Here is a 17,444-nt window from a genome sequence, read left to right as displayed (position 1 = left end):
ATATCATCAACCTCAATTAAATGAGAAATTTCATCAATTTGAGCATCTTGTAATTGAACATTACGCTTGGAAGAATAACTTATGACATTAACTATAAAGTTTATAGTTTTGAAGAAGTTATGTACCTCAGTCACATCTTTAGTCGCTGCAACTAGAGCCAATTGCAATTGATGAGCAAAACAATGTATGTAAAAAGCATAAGGGCATCCCTTTAATAATAAAGCTTGCAACATATTGCATTCTCCACGCATGTTACTAGCTCCATCATATCATTGACCGCAAATAACTTGGATACTAAGCTTATGATAAGACAATGAACCCATTATTGCATTTTTCAAAGTCAATGTAGTTGTATCTTTGACATGAATCAAATCCAAAAATCTTTCTTTAACATATCCTTCTTGGTCAACAAATCTCACAACAATAGCCATTTGTTCTTTCTTAGATTAATCTTGAGACTCTTCAACTATCAAACAAAATTTTGACCTCCCGATTTCATCACGAATTGCTGTTTGTACATTTGTAGCTAAAACACATAATATTTCTTTTTGGATATCGAGTGATGTGTACTTTTCATTTTAAGGAGAATTTTCTAACAGACCATCATCAATAGTTTTGTTATAAGAAGCAAACAAATTTATAAGTTCAAGGAAATTCCCTTGATTTCTTGAGTCAACTGGCTCATCATGACGTCTTAAAGCGCATGCTTGAAATGTGAGCTATTTAGTAGCCTCAACAGAAATTTTAAGGCGTAATCTATTATGCATAACTTGTTGAGTCATTTGTTTCTCAATCACATTTTCTATGTGACACAACTGGTTTTTTAAATCTTTGTAGCACCTAACAGAAAAATTATGTGATGAGGTCGGAGTCTTACCTTCATGGACATTGAAAGCACAATCTTTGCCACAATTCACGTTTTTCCACCTATTAAATCCTATCACGGTAAATGTATCTGACCCGACTTGTACAATAGGTTTCTTATTAAAAAGACATCAAGGGAAACAAAATGTAGCATCGTTTTTCTCAGAATATTCCAACCACAATTTTTTTTAAACCAAGCTTGTTGAAAACTGCACATAGAACCATTTGTGCCATTAGGACTAGATTGATACTTTGTTTTTTGAAGTTGGTATGGTCCAAGTGTAATATACAATTGTCTAATCTCATCTCATTGGTTACTTGGATAGCTTAAGATCAAAGGTCATTCTCCGGGATCACGAATCAAAGAATCTAAGTTTACCTTTCTTGAATTTGAAATATCATTTTTTCCAAGTTCAACATTAACCGGATCTTCCATATTACAATTCATTTCTGGTTGTGGGAATGTATTAACATTTTCCACAATATTATCACTAACAAGATGCAGCTGTGGATCATTATCATCTTTTGTTCGTTTGAAAAAAGAATCGATGTTTTTTTTGCTTATAGTTTACCCTATAATTATAAGAATTAAGAAACCAATTAACCACTCATAATACCATCATTAATTACAAATTATAATGTTCAAAATAAATATTAACCACATATTACAAATATCTTAAATATATATTAGCTAGTAAGAATTAAAAAATTATCTTTTTGGGTGTCCGATGAAAGGTTTGATGACTATAATTATAGACTTGAAGTGGTCCCTTTAAAGTATTATACTATTCAAAATAAATATTAACCACGAATTACAAAAACTTAAATATGTATTAACTAATGAGTTTTAGAATTTAGCTTTTGGGAGTCTTGAATTTAATTGTGATGAATATAACTGAAGTAAACCCTTCGAAATAATCGACGATTTGCCGGTTGCCGATAAATTTTAAATTGTAAACGTCGAATGCCTAAAGGTAAGTATCTCTAAATACTATTAAAAGAGAAACCTTAATTCACCAATGAAGCAATCATAGCCCTTGATTGTATTTCAATCATATGTTTCTTACCGTTAGATCAAATTGCTGACATCATCTTCCCAAAATATAATTCAAACATAATTACATTTAAGTATAGAATCTTTAAATTCAACAATTATGTTATCAATTGAAACATATCATTCTATTTATATAAAATATATCATTTTCTCTAATTAATATTGTTCGTAATTTAACTCCCTTATTTATATCGTTTTGATTTAAAATACAAACTCGTTTAGTTTTTTTTTTTTTTTTTTTTTGAAAAAACTGATTAAATGAGCATACCAATAATTCAGTTATTAACCTATAACATCTAATCCACGCCCATTAAATGAACAAAATATTTGAGAGTCAAAATTAAAGTAAATATTATTCATAATTTATCTCTTAATATATCCCACGTAAAATGAATCAATTTGAGATAATAGTTTGAATTTTAAAACTAATTAAATAAGTAAGTCAATTAATTTGAAATTTTGAATCAATATAACTAATATCTTTTTTTTTCCAGATAAATAGTCGAAAATCCGCAAGACGACGTCTTAGGATCCCAATTTTTTTGGAAGATAATGATTTATTTATTCAAAAACACTCTATATATACGATTACATTGAAGTTGTTATTATTACGATTATGGATTAAGTCCTACAATTTACAATGTTCTTCTTCAGTGGTCTTCTCTCCAATTCTTTTTTCCAAGTTCTACAATTTAAAATGTTCTCCTTCTCCTTCTTCTTCTCCATATTTTTGTATTTACTCTGTTCTTCTTACCTGTTATTAATATATTCCTGTTTGAGAGATCATGAAAAAAATTAATCAAACTACTTTAAGCATATTAGTTTCATTCATCTATCTCTCTAAATATTATTAAACGAGAACCTTTAATTCACCCATAAAGCAATTTGGGCCATTGATTGTACTTCAATCCTATATTTTCCATCCTTAGATCAAATTGTGAATATCATCTTTACCAAATAGAATTCAAACCCAATTACATTTAATTTTAGAATCTTTAAATTCAACAATTATGTTATCAATTGAAACATATCATTCTATTTATATACGAAATATCAGTTTTTCTAATCAATATTGTTCCTAATTTAACTCCCTTTTTATAGCTTTTCGCCTCAAAATTCTAACTCGTTTAGCACTTTTTTTTTTCTGAAAAAACCCATTAAATAAGCATATTAATAATTCGGTTATTTACCTATAAAATCTAACCTAATCCCATTAAATCAACAAAATATTTTAGAGTCAAAATTAAAGTCGATATTATTCATAATTTATCTCCCAGTATATCCCACGTAATTGAATAAGTTTGAGATAATGATTTTAATTTTAAAACTCATTAAATAAGCAAGTCAATTAATTTGATTTTGATTACATACAAAATACTTTCTACATTATGTGCTTTAGACTAAATTACATTCAGCGTCCTTGAGTTATGTCAAAGTTACAAATTTCGTCCCTAAAACTATATTTTCACTCCGACCCTATGATTTTAAAATTTTCCTGTTTTGTCTATTTTACCCGGTCTATATTACTTGGTTGAATCACATGTGTTAAAAAATCATCAGTTTTTTCACAAACAAAAATATGGCTCAAATTAACAATACTTTCATAGACCAACTTAATGTTTCAAAAAGTCAATTTATTATGAGAGTAAGAATAATCCGTCTCAATTTACCATTACAATGATGCTAGAGAGAGGCGAAGACTATGACGTTTACATTTACAATATAGAAGATTGAATTCTATGTTTATAATAGAAACTTTATTTCATCATCTAAAGTAATAAAGACATGTGATTGTGTTTCACTTATACATTTTCCACCCTTATATCAAACTGGTTATGCCATCTTGACCAATTCTCGGTCAAACACGATGTCCATCAATGTTTCTGCTCAAACCTTCACCAATTTCCTCTATCCCTAAAATAAAATTCAAAATTTCTTTCTCAGTGTACATCAATGGTACTAAACTCATCAAGGGAAAACAATCATCTTGCATTCAAATCTTATTAATATAGTAAATACTTCCAGTTTTATAAGTAATAATTGGTCTTATAAATGTTAAATTACAATCGCTCGATTGTAACTATCTAACTCAATAATTGATCAAAAAATATCTCTCAAATATAAATCCAGGGGATGATGTGTACAATTGTGCCTTTTCCTTCCCGTAATCTTTAGAAGCACCTAAAACAATTAAATCCCAAACTGTAAGCCAAGGTTTTGTTAGTTCCCCCAAAATACCCCATACAACAATACACATATAATGCATTCACACATGAGCCTATAGTCTGATTGGATTGCCTCGCAAGGCCTATAGTAGTCTTTGACCACTCTCTCGAGTCTAAAACATATATGTGTACAACTCACTTGAGCCTACAACACAAGGCTAGACCGCTCACCTTGGGGCTACAATATCAACTAGACCTCCTATGTATCTTGGCCTACATCACAGAGTAGGACATCCACAACCCAACCATAATATGTCGACATATGAATCTAACAACAAACAATAACCAACAAACAGATGTAATCATAACATATCTACCAGACTAACAAAATTACTACATCATAATAACATCATACACAAAAGGATACATACTACAATATAAAGTAGAGTGAGAAAACTCACCTCACATGCTAGATAACAACAACATAGCTCTCACGAAGCAAAGATGGGTGCTACAAGTCACCTATACAACAATTAGAGGCATATCCAGAATCTATAGTGTAAAAACCTTCAGGTTCGCCAAAGGTCAACCTAGTCAAAAAGTCAACAGTCAAAGCTAACAGTAAAATATAACTTAGTTGGCCACTATGATGTGGTCAAGCATCTGGTATGATGTAGCAGCTTCACAAGAAAACAATCGCAGTAAATCCTCTTTATCACGACGTGGTGAGCATGTCACCACGTCGTGGAACTACTCCTGGACAACTTAATGGATCAATCCCTTAACATGTTAACCACTTACTCACCTATTCTAGAAGACTTTCTTACACCCAAATATCTTACAAAAATTCTTACTTTATGCACATGCATGTCAAATTCATGTCTTCAACCCTAGCTAGGTCAAATATGGAGAAAATGCGGTCATAACCTCATGCATGGGACCAAAATTCTACAAAACCTTAGATCTGAAACAAGCAACCATATAGAGATCTCAAGGATCCATAAAGTTGCAATATTTATGGAACCCTTCCACTCAAACTACCTTAAACAAGAAGAAAAACGCATATAAGCAAAAAGATGTGAGGAGATTTTCTCGCTGGATCTAAGCACCAAGGATACCTTCTTCTTCTTCTTTAAAATCACCAAAACCACCAAAAAGAGTCAACATGTCAACAATAGAGGCTAGGGTTTCTTTTAGGTTGAAAGGTAGGTGATGGAGGTTGAGGGTCAGTAGACCCCGACCATCACATCCTTTAAATAGGGCTTAAGACCTGAAAAATTAGGGTATGCATCCTAGCCACCGCCACATCGTGGCATGGACCTTGCCACGTCGTGACGTCCAAATGATGCATGTTCCTTTCTCAGTTAACGCTAGGTCGTGGTGTTCCCCCTATCGCATCATGGCCAGCCAAAAATCCACATGTGAAGTCTTTAATTGCCATAAACAACAAAAGAAATATTTACTAGAAATTTGGTGTTATAGGGAGTTTATAAAAATATAAAGAGAGATAAAAAGTGCTTGATTATAAAGGGAAAGTATATATATATATATATATATATATATATATATATATATATATATATATATATATATATATATAGAGAGAGAGAGAGAGAGAGAGAGAGAGATTAAAGGGATGAATACAAAGAGAGTAGAGAGAAGGAAATATAATGATTATAAAGGGGAATAGAGAGATAAAGAGAATAAGTGTAGAAAGAGAGTATGACGAGTTAAGTAACTAGTAATTATGAACTTTAATTAGTAAATGAGTCTCGAGTAACTATACACCTAGCGGTTGGTGTATTTATGTTTATAGCTTATTCTTTCTATTGTCGTGTGCTTTATAGCTAAATTTATTAAGAAGCAAAGGGAAGTTCTGATACCCGGTTCAAATCATTGTATTTTATTTTCTTTGATGTGATCTTGTTGATAAGTACTTGTACTGTATTGTTAATGTAAGTTTACACCAATGTGTTTTTATAAATAAAAAGTGGAAAGAGAGAATATTATGGCTTATTAATACATTATATATGGTATGTACTTGTTGATAAGTACTTGTACTGTATTGTTAATGTAAGTTTACACCAATGTGTCTAAGCATGTAACTATATATGGTATGTACTTGATGCGCTTGTGCATGGTCCTTTTGGGTTACCTTCACCAAAGCAACTTAACAAGGTAATTTAAGGAGAGAGAGAGAATATTATGGCTTATTAATACATTATAAGAATAATATATTAAAGGAGAAATTATATTTATTTAATTACTATTGGTCATAAATTAATTAGGAATTAATTTGGTGACTGAAAGAGATTAATTAAATAAAGGGGCATAAACTGTCAAAAGTATGATAGTTGAGTTTTGGGTTGGGAAACCTAATGGACTAAAGGGGGAACGAAATTATGATGGGGATCCATCATATTTTCGTCCAAGGCCTTATTCCAGAAGGTTCCTTGGGCTGCTTGATGGCTAAGCTGTCCATTGGGGTTTAGACTGAAACCCTAGTAGCCTGCAGTATAAATATGACCCTTAGGCTACGAAAATCGGCTACACTTGATTCCTAGAGAACCCTAGGGCCGATTTTAGCATCTTCCACCCTCTCTCATATTGCCTTCTTTCTTGTGGGGTTTGTGAACCATTAGAGGAGTTACAATTGTGACTCTAAGCTCAAGATCAAGAAGACTACAAGGATTTCAAACTATTTGATAGAGGTAAACACTTAGATATGCTCTTATGATGTGTTTCGAATTATATATGATAGATCTAGGGTTGCAAGTCTTGGATTCAAAGCATGTACATTAGAGAAACCTAGATCCAAGCGTTAAGGTTTGTATGAGCACATAGAATGGTTCTTATGCATAAAACCCATTAGTGGTGTTACAACCATGATTGGTTTCAATTGTATGTGATGCTTAAACTGTTTGCTTGCTAAATTTCATGTTTCTTGCCTCTGCCCGGCTCAACTCGGCGAGTCAATATTTGGACTCTGCGAGTTGGCCCTACTCAGCGAGTCCAGGTCTGACTCGGCGAGTCTTTGCGCCAGGCAGAGGATATTTCGAGATTTTGTTGCTGTTTTGTCATGGGAGTAATGCCTAAATCGTTTTTTGAATATAAAATCCGAATTTTATTGTATTTGAATGATTATCCCTGCCAAGATAATAGATAATTTCAAATCGTTTGAATATTAGTTGTTTATAAGATAAATATGGATTATTTAAATTATTTGGTAATTACCTTGTGACTAAAATTGGATTAGGTCAAATATAGATAATTATGAAATTAATTGTTTAATTTAAATTATTTGTTATTTGATCCCTTTTGTTTTGAAAAGTTCAAAACTTGTCCTCAAGTTTTGAAATTTAAATTTTGTGATTAAAAGTTTAATTTTGAATAATTTAAATTTCAAACCGTTAGAATTTTACAAGTTTAAAATTCAACCCTATACTATTATATTATTACAAGCTTAATATATATATATATATATATATATATATATATATATATATATATATATATATATATATATATATATATAAAACTTAAAATGCTAGTCTTACCGTTAGTAGGCGTCATTCACGAAGCCGGTCTATATATATATATATATATATATATATATATATATATATATATATATATATATATATATATATATATAAAACTTAAAATGCTAGTCTTACCGTTAGTAGGCGTCATTCACGAAGCCGGTCTATAAGGTGGGTATAAGGTTGCTGCCTATAAAATGGTGCTTAATGGGTGTACACTCACACCCACCGCTTGCTTGACTGGTGGAGGGTCGTTAGCCGAACGGGTAGGATAGGGCAATCCTCTCCTCATTAAAAGTATAATGTAAGACACAAAGTAACTTCAATGTTTTTACAAATTCCCAATCTTAGTTACTTTAGGGTAAACTGTGAAAATGATGCTAATCCATGGGATTACACTTTGTAACATAGTCAAACGTTGGTGGAGCGTGTGTGGTTAACCGGCACATCAATTTGGGGATGACATTGGTTGCGAAGGGTAACTCGATGTTTGTCATAGATCAATGGAGCGTGTGTGGTTTACTAGCACATTGATTAGGTGATAGAGACATTGAGTGCACCATGTTGATTCGCATGGTTATTCACAACTTGTTTGCGATCCTCGGTATCCCAGTCGCAAATTTGATGTGCATATCGAGATTTAAACATGTCATTGAAAAGTTCAATGAATCTCAAAGATCTAGGAGTTTTCAATACATTTAAAACTTAAATCTCTTTTTCGTTTTTCATGGTGAGAATGAGTGAATCGTCATTCACTTACCTTTAAATTATTTACTTTTAGAGTACGACATCCCTTTCTAAGTTGTAAATAATGTTGTTGGGTCCTAGCCCTAATTTCTCATTTGGGTGTTTAATCAGGGACTCATTTCTAATCAAACTTTGTTCATTTCTTTTTCAGATGTCTGCAAACAACAACAACGCTTCTGGGTCATTCTCGTTGATGAACCTATGTCAAAAGGTACCATTTGCTGGGTCAAACTTCAACGAGTGGATGAGGTACATTCGCATGATCACACGCTACGAGGACAAAGAATATGTCCTCGATGAAAAGCTTGAAAAGATCATCCCAGATGTTGCTACTCCTGAAGAGTTGGCCGCCTTTGAGGCCCACGAGCGTGATGCCATGAAAGTTCATTGCATCATGTTGGCCACCATGAACATCGAACTCCAAAAGTCCTATGAGGACACGTATCCGTATGAAATGCATCAGGATTTGCTGGACAGGTATCACCAGAGCGTGAGGCAAGAGCTTAGAGATCATTACTAACATGATCACCGCTAAGATGGGGAGTGGAGAACCCCTAACCTCTCATTTGCAGAAAATTCAGAGGTATGTTGATTGTCTTCTCAAACTTAATGTTAAGTTTGATGAGGATTTGGCTATCGACATAATCCTCCACTCCTTGCCCTCCTGTTACAACCAGTTCAGAATGACCTACCACATGAACAAGGAGGAGGTCTCCTTGAGCAAGCTCCAAGGACTGCTGAGAGCAACCTCAAAGACAAATATGTTGCATCTTCCGCTGCTGTGGGTGCTCCTTTGATGGCAATTGGCCAAGGGAAGAGTAAAAAGAGGAAGGCTCCATGTAAGAGCCACCAAAAGGGAAAGCCCGGTGATGGTTCATCCTCTAGTGGGACCAAAGTAGGCCCCGCTAAACCCTCCTCCGATCCCAAGGAAGCAGAGTGCTTCTATTGCGACGAAAAGGGCCACTGGAAAGGAAGCTGCCCTAAGTATCTGCAAGATATAAAGGATGGGAATATTAAGCCCACCTTTGCAGGTATGTATTCTATTAAATCTAACAACTCATCATTTGCTACTTCATGGGTTATTGATACAGGGTGTGGATTCCATATTTGTTCTGATAGGGTCTAAAAAGAAATAGGGAAGTGGAACATGGAAAGATGAATCTGATTATGGGAAACAGAAGATCATCGCCTGTGACCAAAGTCGGAGTTTATTCTTTAGTGTTGGGTAATGGGTTAGGATTAGATTTAAATAATTGCTGTTATTCGCCAGATATGGCAAGAAACATTATTTCATTTCATGGATTGTTTAGACAAGGTTTCAGATATTATTTTGATAACAGCAATGGTTCTATTAATTTTTCTTTGAATGGTGTCTTTTATTTCAATGCATTACCTTGTAATGGGATTTATGAATCTGTGATGGTTTTTGATAATTTAGGAAATGATGTTTTGAATATTGACTTGTCTACTAGTCGAGACAAAGCATGCTTGTGGCATTGTCGCCTTGGCCATGTCAACAAGAAACGCATATCCCAACTTCAAAAGGATGGAGTGTTGGAGTCATTCGACCTTAGGGACAATGACACATGTGAATCTTGTTTACTTGGGAAGATGACCAAGTCACCCTTTACTGGAACTTGTGAAAGGGGTGAGGGTCTATTGGATCTCATACACACCGATGTGTGTGGGCCCTTTAGATCCACCACAAGGGATGGTTGTCGCTTCAACGTAACTTTTACGGATGATTATAGCACATATGAATATATCTACTTAATAAAGCAAAAGTCGGAAACCTTTGAAAAGTTCAAAGAGTTTAAGAATGAAGTGTAGAATCAGCTGGGCAGGAAAATGAAGATGCTTCGGTCAGACCGAGGAGGAGAGTAACTAAGTCTTGAGTTTCACGACTATCTAAAAGAATGCAAAATTGTTTCGCAATTGACACCTCCGAGAACACCACAATTGAATGGTGTGGCTGAGAGACGTAATCAGACCTTGTTGGACATGGTTCGTTCTATGATGAGCCGGACTTCATTACAAATAACTTTCTAGGGGTATGCCTTAGAGACTGCCGCCCATATCCTGAACTTAGTTCCCACAAAGACGGTTACCAATACTCCTCACGAGATGTGGACAGGGAAAGCTCCCGCATTGGCGCACATTAAGGTTTGGGGTTGCGAGGCTTGCGTAAGACAAGAGACTCACGACAAGCTTGAACCTCTTAGTGAGAAGTGTTATTTCATCGGCTACCCACAAAAGTCCTTTGGTTACCTTTTCTATAGACCGAGTGACAATTTTGTCTTCGTTGCTACAAGAGGAGTTTTCCGAGAAAGGGAATTGATAAGCCAAGAAGATAGTGGGAGGCAAATTGATCTCGAAGAGATTCAAGAGAAAAGCGATGAAGGAACTTTTAACACTAGCTCTCAACCTGAGGAGGAAACTCCTGTTGAACCAGTTGACGAATCCTTACGTCTTCGTCGTTCCACTAGGGCTAGTGTTCCACCGCAGTTGTATGGATTTCATATTACTACTTAAGGGGATACATTTATTAGTGATAGCACACTAGTAAATTTGGACGAACCTAGCAGCTACAAGGAAGCCATGGCAGGCCCGGAATCTGCTAAATGGAAAGAGGCGATGGACAGCGAGATTCAGTCCATGTACGACAACCAAGTTTGGAATTTGGTTGATAATGTGTCGGGTCGTAAGACAGTCGGGTGCAAGTGGATCTTCAAGAAGAAGAGAGACATGGATGGGAAAGTGCATACTTATAAAGCGTGATTGGTTGCGACGGGCTTTACTCAAACTCCCGGAGTTGACTATAATGAGAACTTTTCACCAGTTGCGAAGATAAGGTCTATTAGGGTAATGCTGGCAATAGCTGCGTTTCATGATTACAAAATATGGCAGATGGACGTGAAAACCACTTTCCTTAATGGAAAGTTGGCTAAGGATGTTTACATGAATCAGCCAGAGGGTTTTGTCGATGCGAAGCATCCGAATAGAGTGTGCAAGCTTGACAAATCCATTTATGGATTGAAACAAGCGTCTCGCAGATGGAATCTATGTTTTGATGAGAAAGTTAAAGAGTTTGGGTTTCTGTGAAGCGAAGATGAATCCTATGTATATGTCAAAGCCAGTGGGAGTATAGTAAGCTTCCTCGTATTGTATGTCGACGACATACTACTCATAGGAAACGACGTCCCAACCTTACAGGAGGTCAAGTCCTGGCTTGGGAAATGTTTCACTATGAAGGACCTCGGAGAGGCTGCTTATATTCTAGGAATGAGGATAGTAAGAAACAGGGAAAAGAGACTGATAGTAAAGTGTTTTAGTATGGAAAATTCCAAGAAAGGGGAGTTGCCAATCCAAAGCAATACCAAGCTGAGTAAGACTCAGAGCCTGAGTACAAAAGCAGAGATAGCTGATATGAGCCGAGTACCTTACGCTTCCACAGTAGGCTCTATCATGTACGCTATGACTTGTACTCGCCCCGATGTGGCCTTCGCCTTGAGCATGGTCAGCAGATATCAAGGGAACCCTGGTAGAGCTCATTGGATTGTAGTGAAGAATATTCTTAAGTACCTACGAAGGACCAAGGAATGGTTTGTAGTCCTCGGTGGGAGTGATGACTTAAGGGTACGAGGGTATAGTGACACTAGTTTTTAGACGGATCAGGATAATTACCGATCGCAGTTGGGCTAGGTCTTTACCCTAAATGGAGGAGCAGTGACTTGGAAAAGTTTCAAGCAGGAGACCGTAGTTGATTCAACATGCGAATCAGAGTACATTGCGGCGATCGAAGCGTCAAAGGAGGCTATATGGTTGAAGAACTTCATTGGAGACCTTGGAGTTATGCCATCCATAAAGGAGCCAATGGAAATTTTCTGTGATAATGAAGGAGCGGTTGCCTTAACCAAGGAACGAAGAGATCATGGTAGATCTCGACATATCGACCAAAAATACCATTTTATTAGACATCGGGTAGAAGAGGGACTCCTCATTGTAAAGAGGGTATCATCAGAAGAAAACCCAGCAGATCCCCTTACGAAGGGACTGAGTAGGGTCAAACACTTGCAGCACGCTAGGAGCATTGGGCTGAAGGATGATATAAGTTTGGATTAGATAGGAAACGTGTAATAGATAGTTTGTACTTGACATTTGATGAATAAATAAAGATGTGTTAATTATGAGTAAAGCTACTATCTTGTGTTGGTTATTTATCTATTGTTTCAATTTTAAATGTTTTGACTTCCTGAATGATAGGATTTTTCGAACAATCCACAGTCGTTCATATTTTGGAAGTAGATGTGAATGAAGACTGTAATGAATTATTTGTAGATTGTCTAAAAGGTTTTGGGCATAGCAAAGGTGTGTTGCAAAGTTCATGAGTGCTTATGAATATGAGTTGAGCATTGGAATAAACCCGCGTTTGCTGGTATCACTTCGTGGTGTTTTACCTTAAGTGATCGCAAAGCGATAAAATCATATAGTCTTAAAACTGAGAGATATGATTATTGTTTGCTGGGTGGTTATGCATTGATGATGTGTAAATGCATTAGTAACTTGATGTTATAAAACACATTGCTGTGCATGATTCAATTAGTAAATAATAGATGCATATGAGTCGAAGTTGATCTGTTCCTTTTATTCTATGAGAATAAAGGTGATATCTTGGCCACTTGATGATTTGGTTCGACTTATGTGTCAGGCCCGGTCAGAATGATGCTGATGTGTTCAACTAAATTCTATGTCAAAAAAAATAGAGATCAAGGAACAAATGCTGGACAATAAGCATTGTCAGTATGATATCTAGAACAGAGGATTATACGATCCCTTATCTGAAAGACATGTTGCTAATCAGAGTTGACAGTGAGGTATAAGAGCTACGATTGCTAATCGGATCCTGAGGTCATATATGAGATATAGTTACTAGACTTATCCAAGTGGGAGACTGTTGGGGATCCTAATGGACTAAAGGGGGAACGAAATTATGATAAGGGAAACCTAATCGGGGCATAAACTGTCAAATGTATGATAGTTGATTTTTGGGCTGGGAAACCTAATGGACTAAAGGGGGAACGAAATTATGATGGGGATCCATCATATTTTCGTCCAAGGCCTTATTCCAGAAGGTTCCTTGGGCTGCTTGGTGGCTAAGCTGTCCATTGGGGTTTAGACTGAAACCCTAGCAGCTTGCAATATAAATATGACCCCTAGGCTATGAAAATCGGCTACATTTGATTCCAAGAGAAACCTAGGGCCGATTTTAGCTTCTTTCAACCTCTCTCATATTGCCTTCTTGCTTGTGGGGTTTATGAACCATTAGAGGAGTTACAATTGTGACTCTAAGCTCAAGATCAAGAAGACTACAAGGATTTCAAGCTATTTGATAGAGGTAAACACTTAGATTTGTTATTATGATGTTGATTTTGAATTATATATCATGGATCTAGGGTTGCAAGTCTTGGATTCAAAACATTTACAATAAAGAAACCTAGATCCAAACATTAGGGTTTGTATGAGCACATAGGATGGTTCTTATGCATAAAACCCATCAGTACCTTTATAACTTGTGTTAAAAGCCAGGTGTCACACTCGACTCCATTGTGAAATTTTAGATTTATGGACCAATACCACAATCACTCCTTCAAATGATTTTGAAAAATAACACACTTCAAGACAAGTATGGAAGAGCCTTGAAGATCCTTTTTATGATCACAAAGAAACTAAAGTGATTCAACTAGATAACGAGACAAGCAACTATGCCAATGGTGACTCATAACTGATCTTTTTCATAAGATAGATGTGACATTATCAGAAAAGAATTTGGTGATGTATATGATCAATGGTCTGTCACCAAATTTGATTACATGGAAAGTTGATACATCATAGGTCTCATCTTCCTTCAGTCTTAGAAACAAGGTCTATGTGTTTAATTGTATTTTGTTGTTGAAGAAGTAAATATTGATGGATCGTTAGCCAATTATAACACTCTACTTGTTTGAAAGGGTCAAAAGCATCAACTATATATTGATTGTCATGAGAGATTTAGTCTGGTGGTCAAGCCAACCAACATGTGGACCATTCTCAGTCTTGTTGTATCTTATCATTGGCTCGTACGTTAGTTAGTTGTGAAGAACAATTATTTTCATGGACATCTTCAGGATATCGTGTAAATGCATCAGCCATAAGGATTTTAAGATACGGGTCATCCGAATCCTGTTTATTTACTTTCGAGTTCTCTTTATGGCCTCAAGCAGATACTTCAGATGTACTTTCAAATATTCATTTAGTTCATTACTTTGTTTGGGTTTGTTCATAGTCAGTGAGCTGCATCTCTATTTATTTACCGTCGGGATACTAACTTAGTTTATCTTCATCTTTATATGGATGACATAGTTTTTACTGCGTCCTCCACCAGCGTTCTTCAGTAGGTTAATTCTACACTTCGTTTAGAGTTTCCAATGACTGATTTGGGATATTGTAACACCCCAGTTTTCAGGCATTTGCAAATTCATCCCTTGCTTTTAAATCATGTCATTTTAATCCTTTAATTGGAAGGACCTATCTATGAGATGCCCTATTGGCTAAATTGTAATTTTGAAGTAGAAAGCGTACGCTAAGTGTACTAGGGCGTACCCTAGTACGCTGGGCGTACTCATGTCCGAATGAAACCCTACGTTTTTGGGTTTGTGGGGTATTTAAGCATCCTTATGGCTCATTTACCCCCAGCTTTTTAGCCCAAAGTCCTTGAGTTGTTTTTTGCAAACCCTAGTCCCTTATGAGTATTTTTGAGCTAAAAGTGTGTTGTTGGTGTGCTTAAAGAAGAATGAGTTACATCAAGGAGCTTAGAAGTTGAAGTAATCTTGTAGCATCCCAATTTTCAGGTATGAATTTAAAATCATATTTATGTATTTTCAGGGCAACTCGAAGACTTATAAGGTTCCAACTCGTCATGTAGAGTATTTAATGCCCACATATATTTCAATATCTAATCGAGGAGTTGGAAGGCCCCAACTCGATGATTTGCAGGTTGGACATGAAAACCTAATTTTTAGGGTTTGCACCCAATTTAAAGGCCTTAACTCTCATTGTTGGTCTCCTTCATCGCCTCCTTGTCTAGAGAAAAACCCTAGTTCATGCTTTTGCTCTTATTGTGAGAGATAGATAGATAGATAGATGGATAGATAGATAGATAGATAGATAGATAGATAGATAGATAGATAGATAGATAGATAGATAGATAGATAGATAGATAGATAGAGAGATATAGAGAGAGCTTAAAGAGTGATTTGGTGCTCTTTTGGAAGGAATAAGAAGCTTGAAGAAGTAGGATGAAAGGAAAGGCTACAGATCTAGTGTTTACTATATTGTCGCAATCATTTTGAGGTATAGAGTCCATACCTTGGCCTCTTATTGATTAGACCTACTTCTATGAAAAGATATTGTTACTTTTGATCCATATTGGAGTCATTCTTGGAATGATGCATTTTTTGAAGTTGCCACTTCAGATCTGGATGTGTTGTGGCTCTTTGAGCCCAAAGTTCCAAGATTTATCATGTATTAGCCTCCTTCATGCCTTAAATCCCTTGATAAGCCTTATTTGAGTGTTTTAGCCCCTATGATGCCATGCACGGATGTAAAGTTAGCAACTTTACATGGTATATCAATCCTAGGGGACCAGATCTATAGTTTGGGGCTTTGGTTTTGCTTGGAAGTGTCTAAATGTACTAAGGCTAGGAAAAAATCGACGAGTTGCTTTGCCAACTCGGTGAGTTGATTATGGTTTTCCCGCTTTCTGGATGTTGAAGAACTCGACGAGTTGCTCTGGTAACTCGGCGACTTGCGTAGAGATTTTTACAATTCTCTGAACACTGAAGGAACTCGATGAGTTTCCAGATGCACTCGACGAGTTGGGTCAACATGAGCCATTGACCTTGACTTTTGACTGTTGGCTTTGACCATGGTTGACCAAGTTTGACTTTAAGGGTATTTTGGTAATTCGGGATTTTAATGAAGTGAGTCACATGGTGGTTGTAGGGAGTCGAGATCGAAGATAAGAGTTAGGGTTTAATCTTCTTGATTCAGCACTACTTGTGACGTGAGTTTTCCTTACTGTACTTGCGGGTCGAAGGCACCAAGGTCGGCCCAGTGAATTGATATTTTGTTATGTATGTTGCAATCTTGTTATGATCTGTCAGATCGGTATCATGGTAGATAGGATGTTTTCTATGTTGTTATGATCTGTTAGATCGGTATCCTGGTAGATAGGATGTTGCTATGTTTAGTGATTTGTAGATTGGTTTGACTGTTGGTAGACTATTATGTGCTTATCTGGTATATGTGCATATGTGTGATTGGTGTTTGAGGGCCAAGATTATTTCATCCTGAGGATGATTGGACTCATAGTATGTGGGCATTCCAACCTAATGGTTGTGGGCTAAGAGTATTCCATCCCGATGATGATTAGACTTATAGTATGTGGGCATTCCAAACCGATGGCTGTGGGTCGAGCGTATACCATCCCAAGGATGATTAGACCCATAGTATGTTGACATTCCAACCCGATGGTTGAGGGACTAGGGCATTTCAAGCCGATGGTTGATTGGGCCCATAGTATGATGTTATTATTGTGCGACATTATGGGGGAGCTCACTAAGCTTCATGCTTACAGTTGTGGATTTGTTTCAGGTACTTCGGATGATCGCGGGAAGGCAAAGGCTTGATCATGCACCTCCTCGTTTTTCATGTTGTGATTTCTGGGAAAGTTTAAATTTTTCATGAATTTTATGGATGTTACAAAGCTTGTGGATCTTGGATCATTGCCTTCTTGGGAAGCTCCAAAAGGTAAAAAGTCTTCACCTTGATGTTTTGTTTGCATGGATCTAATTTTGGTAAATTTATGTTGTTCTTGTTGTCTTAAAAGTCCCATTTTTTTTCATGATTGTTTTGGACATTTTAGGTTGCCCTTTCAGACCCTAGGAAGGGTCCTAAGCCATAAAAATGAGTTCCCTTTAACTAGGTTGGCTCCATGCTTCTTGTAGAAGCTCTGAATGGATTAAGACCTTGCAT

The sequence above is a fragment of the Lactuca sativa genome, chromosome 5 (genome assembly GCF_002870075.4).
Source record: "Lactuca sativa cultivar Salinas chromosome 5, Lsat_Salinas_v11, whole genome shotgun sequence".
NCBI classification, from domain to species: domain Eukaryota; kingdom Viridiplantae; phylum Streptophyta; class Magnoliopsida; order Asterales; family Asteraceae; genus Lactuca; species Lactuca sativa.
Note: the sequence above shows the minus strand (reverse complement) of the source record.